Raw genomic sequence first — 7,765 nt, 5'->3', positions numbered from 1 at the left:
CCTGTTAACCCTTTAATGACCACAGATACGACTTTTAACGGCGGCAGTTAAGGGTACTTAAGTGTATAGCGCCCGCCAGAGTTGGATTTTCTCTGGGGTCTCGGTTGCCTTGGGTAGCCGAGATTAACTTGATTCGGGTCGGGTTTTTACCAACCCCCGGGTTGTGATTGCCGGTAATTAACCGTTTACCGGCAGCTGCAAAAACAAAACAAAAACACGATTTCCCATGTCATTTCTCTGTCCTCCGATGTGATCACACATCAGAGGACAGCAAAATGGGGTCCCCGATCGCCTCCCCATACTTACCGGTGTCCCCCAGTGCTCCTCGTGGCTCCCGATGGGCGCTGCCATCTTCTTCCGGGAAAAAAATGTCGGGCGCATGCGCAGTGTGCCCGCCGGCAGGCACCCGGCAAATCTTTGGTGTCTCGGCTGCCAGGGGTAGCCGAGACCCCAAAGAACATGATCAGGGTCGGTTTTTTACCCCTTTTTTTGCGAACGCCGGTAATTAACCGATTACCGGCGACCGCAAAAAAAGCGATGTCTGTCATTCTCTGTCCTCTGATGTGATCGCACATCAGAGGACAAAGAAATAGGGGGATTGGGAACCCTGTTATACTTACTGGTGTCCCTAGGTCCTTCTGTGTCCCCTCCTGGCCGCCGGCTTCTTCCTCTGGTAAGAAAATGTGTGATCGGCCGGCAGAGGAAGATTCTTCCTCTTGTTTTATTTTGGTCACTGTGAGATCCTATCACAGTGATCAAAATAGAAAAAATAATAAATACCCCCCCTTTATCATCCCCTTAGAAAAAAACAATAAAATAAAAAAATGTATGTATTTCCATTTTCCAATTAGGTTTAGAGTTAGGGTTGGGGCTAAGGTTAGGGTTAGGGCTGGGGCTAAAGTTAGGGTTTGTGCTAAAGTTAGGGTTAGGGTTGGGGCTAGGGTTAGGGTTGAGGCTAAAGTTAGGGTTAGGGTTGGGGCTAAAGTTAGGGTTAGAGTTGGGATTAAGGTTGGGGTTAGGGTTGGTATTAGGGTTAAGGTTGGCATTAGGGTTAGGGTTGGCATTAGGGTTACGTTTGGGATTAGGGTTAGGTTTGGGATTAGATTAAACGATATCTACCAATCCAGTATTGATAATGTAGCAAGGTAGTGGTGAACTAATAAAAATTACTTTTTTTAATAATACTTTAAAATTCTGAATATTGACAAAGACCACAAAAAAACACTACAAAAGCACTCCAAAAGCCAAAAGGGCCAAAACACAGAATCTTGTAAATATCGGTGAACTACCAGATTGCCCAAGTTCAATTCCTCATTTATGTCTATCAGATAGTAGACTTGTGCAACCTGAATAATCTCACAGCAGTAGCCTTTGACTTGCACAACCTGAGTTATCCCACAGCAGTGGCCTTTATCACTGTATGGATGCCATATACACAATAACCAATATCAAAAAGCTATAAACCTGTGAAGAAAAAGACATCTGTATAATGTAATGGAATGATCTCACCCAGGTTCATGTGCATCAGTTCATCCTGGTCTCTAAGACGTCTCCAGTGGTAATTCTGATAATCCGGGGGTGGGGGTGGATAAACAAAGATCCTCATTTTCTTCAAAACCCACCACTAGGGATTGGAGATACTAGACCATTTCCCTATATAACCTGGGGCTAAAGTTACGGTTAGGGTTGGGGCTAAGGTTAGGGCTAGGGTTGGTGCTAAAGTTATTGCTAGGGTTAGGGTTGGGGCTAAAGTTAGGGTTAGCGTTGGGGCTAAAGCTAGGGTTAGGGTTGGGGCTAAAGTTAGGGTTAGACTTTGGGTTAGGGTTGGGATTAGGGTTGGTATTAGGGTTAGGGTTGGCATCAGGGTTAGGGTTGGCATCAGGGTTAGGGTTGGCATTAGGGTTAGGGTTGGCATTAGGGTTACGTTTGGGATTAGGGTTAGGTTTGGGATTAGGGTTAAGGTTAGGGTTCGGATTAGGGTTAGGGGTGTATTGGGATTAGGGTTGGGATTAGCGTAAGGTTTGAGGTTAGGGTTGAGATTATGACTAGGGGTGTGTTGGGCTTAGGGTTTTGATTAGGGTTATGGTTGGGATTAGGGTTAGGGGTGTTTTGGGGTTAGGGTTGTGATTAGGGTTAAGGATAAGGTTGTGATTAGGATTATGGATTGGGTTGGGATTAGGGTTACAGGTGTGTTGGGGTTAGGTTTGGGAGGTTTCCACTGTTTAGGTACATCAGGGGGTCTCCAAACACGACAGCCAATTTTGAGCTCAAAAAGTCAAATGGTGCTCCCTCCCTTCTGAGCTCTGCCGTGCACCCAAACAGTGTTTTACACCCACATATGGGGCATCAGCGTACTCAGGACTAATTGGACAACAACTTTTGGGGTCCAGTTTCTCCTGTTACCCTTGCGAAAATAAAAAAAATTGGGCGCTAAAAAAATATTTTGTGGAAAAAAAAATGATTTTTTATTTTCACGACTCTGAATCAAACTTCTGTGAAGCACTTGGGCTTTCAAAATGCTCACCACATATCTAGATAAGTTCCTTGGGGGTCTAGTTTCCAAAATAGGGTCACTTGTGGGGGGGTTTCTACTGTTTAGGTACATCAGGGGCTCTGAAAATGCAACATGACACCCGCAGACTGTGACGAAACCAGATTGTATCATACTTTCCCAGACAACCATGTTTTTGCAAACCAAAAGAACTGGCTTTTTATCTGTATATTGGCTTGTGAATTTAAGTGTTTATGTCTGGTGGGTCAAGAAGACTTGCCAACTGATATACTATATAACATACTGTGTAAGTCTGTAATAGTGACTGTACATAGGGTGTGTTAAGCTTTGTTTATTGATGTATGCTGATATGCTAATAGTGCGACTTGATCCCATCACCATTGTTTACCTTATCTTGATGTTGGACTGTAGGACCCTAGGTAATTCTAAAATAGCTTACATGCCTTGGGTATAAAAATACTCAGAGATCACATCATGGGAGACTGAGGTAAGACAGAGCTACCAGCCAGACATTCTGCAAACCACTCAGCAGACAAGAGAAAGGACTGCAGCCAATTCATCATGGCACCATCACGAGGGACACTGATCTATGATTCTATAGAAAACAACCTAGGGGTTTTCAGCTCCGGTTGGAAGGACACAGGTCTGATCCAGTGACCATCTCTGAACCATGGATATGTTTAGAGAAAGCCAGGTTTGAGACCCGCTGGTTGCCTGGTTCCATGGAGATGGTCAGATAAGCCAGGTGGTGGCTCTCGTGTCAACTGGTTTTGGACCTTGTATGGACTCTATGGACAGTTCTTGGTCATCTCCCTAAGCTTGTCATTACCTCTTCTCTGTATGTGTGTATCACAGGTGGAATAGCGACCCTGGGAGCTCTGACATCATGTCAACTGGCTTTTGACCTTGTATGGACTCTATGGACTGTTCTGTCATCTCCCTACGCTTGCCGTTACCTCTTCTCTATGTGTATATCACAGGTGGAATAGCGACCCTGGGAGCTCTGATATAACATCTACCATTATCCCGGCGAGACAACGGAAGATTAAGACCCTGTCGTGCACTATGTTGGGGTAATTGCTGAGATTGTTCTGTTTGCTATTGTCTGTTGTGGTTCAATAAAGTATTGCCACACTGTTTTACCTTAACCCTGTGTTTTCTGTGTAGTGCATTGCCCACAGGGAGATAGAGCGGGCGTTCAGTGGTATGAGCTCTCGTCCATGCAGTCTTGCTAAAGACAGCCGGGCCAGCGGACGAGAGCACCCACTGACCCCGTTTCTCCACTCAGACTATTCCATCAAACTCTGCATTTTAAAACATCACTACTTCCCTTCTGAGCCCTGATGTGTGCCCAAACAATGGTCCCCCCAACTTACGGGGTACCATCGTACTTAGGACAAATTGGACAACAAATTTTGGGGTCCAATTTCTCCTGTTACCCTTGGGAAAATAAAAAATTGGGACTAAAAAAATAATTTTTTTGGAAATTTTTTTTTATTTTTATGACTCTGCATTATAAACTTCTGTGACCCACTTGGGTGTTCAAATTGCTCACCACACATCTAGATAAGTTCCATGGAGGGTCAGGTTTCCAAAATGCGGTCACTTGTGGGAGGTTTCTACTGTTTAGGTACATCAGGGGCTCTGCAAATGCAACATAACGCCCGCAGACCATTCTATCAAAGTCTGCATTCCAAAACGGCGCTCCTTCCCTTCCGAGCTCTGCCATGCGCCCAAACTGGTCCCCCCCACATATCAGGTATCAGCGTACTCAGGATAAATTGCACAATAAATTTTGGGGTCCAATTTTTCCTGTTACCCTTGTGAAAGTAAAAATTTTGGGGTGAAAAGATCATTTTTGTGGAAAAAATATGATTTTTTATTTTCATGGCTCTACGTTATAAACTTCTGTGAAGCAGTTAGGGGTTCATAGTGCTCACCACATATCTAGATAAGCTCCTTGGAGGGGTCTAGTTTCCAAAATAGGGTCACTTGTGGGGGTTTCTACTGTTTAGGTACATCAGGAGCTCTGCAAATGCAACATGAAGCCTGCTTACCATTCCTTCAAAGTCTGCATTTTAAAACATCACTACTTCCCTTCCGAGCCCCGATGTGTGCCCAAACAGTGGTCCTACTCCACATATGGGGGTATCAGCATACTCAGGACAAACTGGTCAACATATTTTGGGGTCCAATTTCTCCTGTTAAACTTGAGAAAATAAAAGTTTGCGGGCTAAAAAAAATCATTTTTGGGGAAAAAAAAAGGATTTTTTATTTTCACGGCTCTACGTTATAAATTTCTGTAAAGCACTTGGGGGTTCAAAGTGCTCACCACACATCTAGATAAGTTCCTTAATGGGTCTAGTTTCCAAAATGGTGTCACTTATGGGGTGTTTCCACTGTTTAGGCACATCAGGGGCTCTCCAAACACGACATGGCGTCCGATCTCAATTTCAGCCAATTCAAATTGAAAGAGTCAAACAGAACTCCTTCTCTTCCAAGCTCTGCCATGCGCCCAAACTGTGGTTTCCCCCCACATATCGGGGATCGGCGTAGTCAGGACAAATTGCATAACAACTTTCGGCATCTAATTTCTCCTGTTACCCTTGTGAAAATAAAAATTTTGGGGCGAAAATATCATTTTTGTAAAAAAAATGTGATTTTTTATTTTCACGGCTCTACGTTATAAACTTCTGTGAAACACCTGGGGGGTTAAAGTGCTCACCGCACATCTAGACAAGTTCTTTAAACGGTCTAGTTTCCAAAATGGTTTCACTTGTGGGGGGTTTCTACTGTTTTGGCACATCAGGGGCTCTCCAAACGCAACATGGCGTCCGATCCCAATTCCAGCCAATTCTGCATTAAAAAAGTAAAACGGAACTCCTTCTCTTCCAAGCTCTGCCGTGCACCCAAACAGCGGTTTACCCCCACATATGGGGTATCGACATACTAAGGAGAAATTGGAGAACAACTTTCATGGTCTAATTTCTCCTGTTATCCTTGTTAAAATAAGAATTTGTGGGTGAAAAGATCATGTTTGTGTAAAAAAAAGTGATTTTTTTTTTTCACGGCTCTACGTTATAAACTTCTGTGAAGCACTTGGGGGTTCAAAGTGCTCAGCACACATCTAAATAAGTTCCTTAATGGGTCTAGTTTCCAAAATGGTGTCACTTGTGGGGGGTTTCCACTGTTTAGGCACATCAGGGGCTCTCCAAACACGTCATGGTGTCCGATCTCAATTCCAGCCAATTCTGCATTGAAAAAGTCAAACAGTGCTCCTTCTCTTCCAAGCCCTGCTGTGCGCCCAAACAGTGGTTTACCCCCACATATGGGGTATCGGTATTCAGGAGAAACTGCGCAACAAATTTTGTGGTTAATTTTCTCTTTTTATACTTGTGAAAATAAAAAAAATTGGTTCTGAATAAAATGTTTGCAAAAAAAAGTTAAATATTCATTTTTTCCTTCCACATTGTTTCAGTTCCTATGAAGCACGTAAAGGGTTCATAAACTTTTTGAATGTGGTTTTGAGCACCTTGAGGGGTGTCGTTTTTTGAATGGTGTCAAGTTTGGGTATTTTCTGTCATATACACCCCTCAAAGTGACTTTTAATGTGAGATGGTCCCTAAAAAAAAATGGTTTTGTAAATTTTGTTGTAAAAATGAGGGGTGTGTTGGGGTTAGGGTTGGAGTTAGAATTGAGAGGTTTCCACTGTTCAGGCACATCAGGGGCTCTCCAAACGCGACATGGCGTCTGATCTCAGTTCCAGCCAATTTTGCATTGAAAAGTCAAACGGTGCTCCTTCCCTTCAGAGCTCTGCCATGCACCCAAACAGTGGTTTACCTGCATGTATGGGGTATCAGCGTACTCAGGACAAATTGTACAACAACTTTTGACGTCCAATTTCTCCCGGTATCCTTGGTAAAATAAAACAATTTGTATCTGAAATAATTTTTTTGTGAAAAAGTTAAATGTTCATTTTTTTAAACATTCCAAAAATTCCTGTGAAGCACCTGAAGGGATAATAAGCTTCTTGAATGTGGTTTTAACCCCTTAAGCCCCGAGGGTGGTTTGCACGTTAATGACCGTGCCAATTTTTACAATTCTGACCACTGTCTCTTTATGAGGTTATAACTCTGGAACGCTTCAACGGATCTTGGCGATTCTGACATTGTTTTCTCGTGAGATATTCTACTTCATGCTATTGGTAAAATTTATTCGATATAACTATTTTTATGCCCTTAAATCACAGAGATATGTCACGCAAAATACTTAAAAAATAACATTTCCCACATGTCTACTTTACATCAGCACAATTTTGGAACCAAAATTTTTTTTTGTTAGGGAGTTATAAGGGTTAAAAGTTGACCAGAAATTTCTAATTTTTACAACACCATTTTTTTTTAGGGACCACATCTCATTTGAAGTCATTTTGAGGGGTCTATATGATAGAAAATACCCAAGTGTGACACCATTCTAAAAACTGCACCCTTCAAGGTGCTCAAAACCACTTTCAAAAAGTTTATTAACCCTTCAGGTGTTTCACAGGAATTTTTGGAATGTTTAAATAAAAATGAACATTTAACTTTTTTTCACACAAAATTTATTTCAGCTTCAATTTGTTTTATTTTACCAAGGGTAACAGGAGAAATTGGACCCCTAAAGTTGTTGTACAATTTGTCCTGAGTACGCTGATACCCCATATGTGGGGGTAAACCACTGTTTGGGCGCATGGCAGAGCTCGGAAGGAAAGGAGCGCCATTTGACTTTTCAATGCAAAATTGACTGGAATTTATATGGGACGCCATGTTGCGTTTGGAGAGCCCCTGATGTGCCTAAACATTGAAACCCCCCACAAGTGACACCATTTTGGAAAGCAGACCCCGTAAGGAACTTATCTAGATGTGTGGTGAGCACTTTGACCCACCAAGTGCTTCACAGAAGTTTATAATGCAGAGCCGTAAAAATAAAAAATCATATTTTTTCACATAAATGATCTTTTCGCCCCCAATTTTTTATTTTCCCAAGGGTAAGAGAAGAAACTGGACCCCAAAAATTGTTGTGCAATTTGTCCTGAGTACGCTGATACCCCATATGTGGGTGTAAACCATTGTTTGGGTGCATGGCAGAGCTCGGAAGGGAAGGAGCGCCATTTGACTTTTCAATGCAAAATTGACTGGAATTGAGATGGGACGCCATGTTGCGTTTGGAGAGCCCCTGATGTGCCTAAACAATGAAACTCCCCACAAGTGACAC

The sequence above is a fragment of the Ranitomeya variabilis genome, chromosome 4 (genome assembly GCF_051348905.1).
Source record: "Ranitomeya variabilis isolate aRanVar5 chromosome 4, aRanVar5.hap1, whole genome shotgun sequence".
Lineage (NCBI taxonomy): Eukaryota > Metazoa > Chordata > Amphibia > Anura > Dendrobatidae > Ranitomeya > Ranitomeya variabilis.
Note: the sequence above shows the minus strand (reverse complement) of the source record.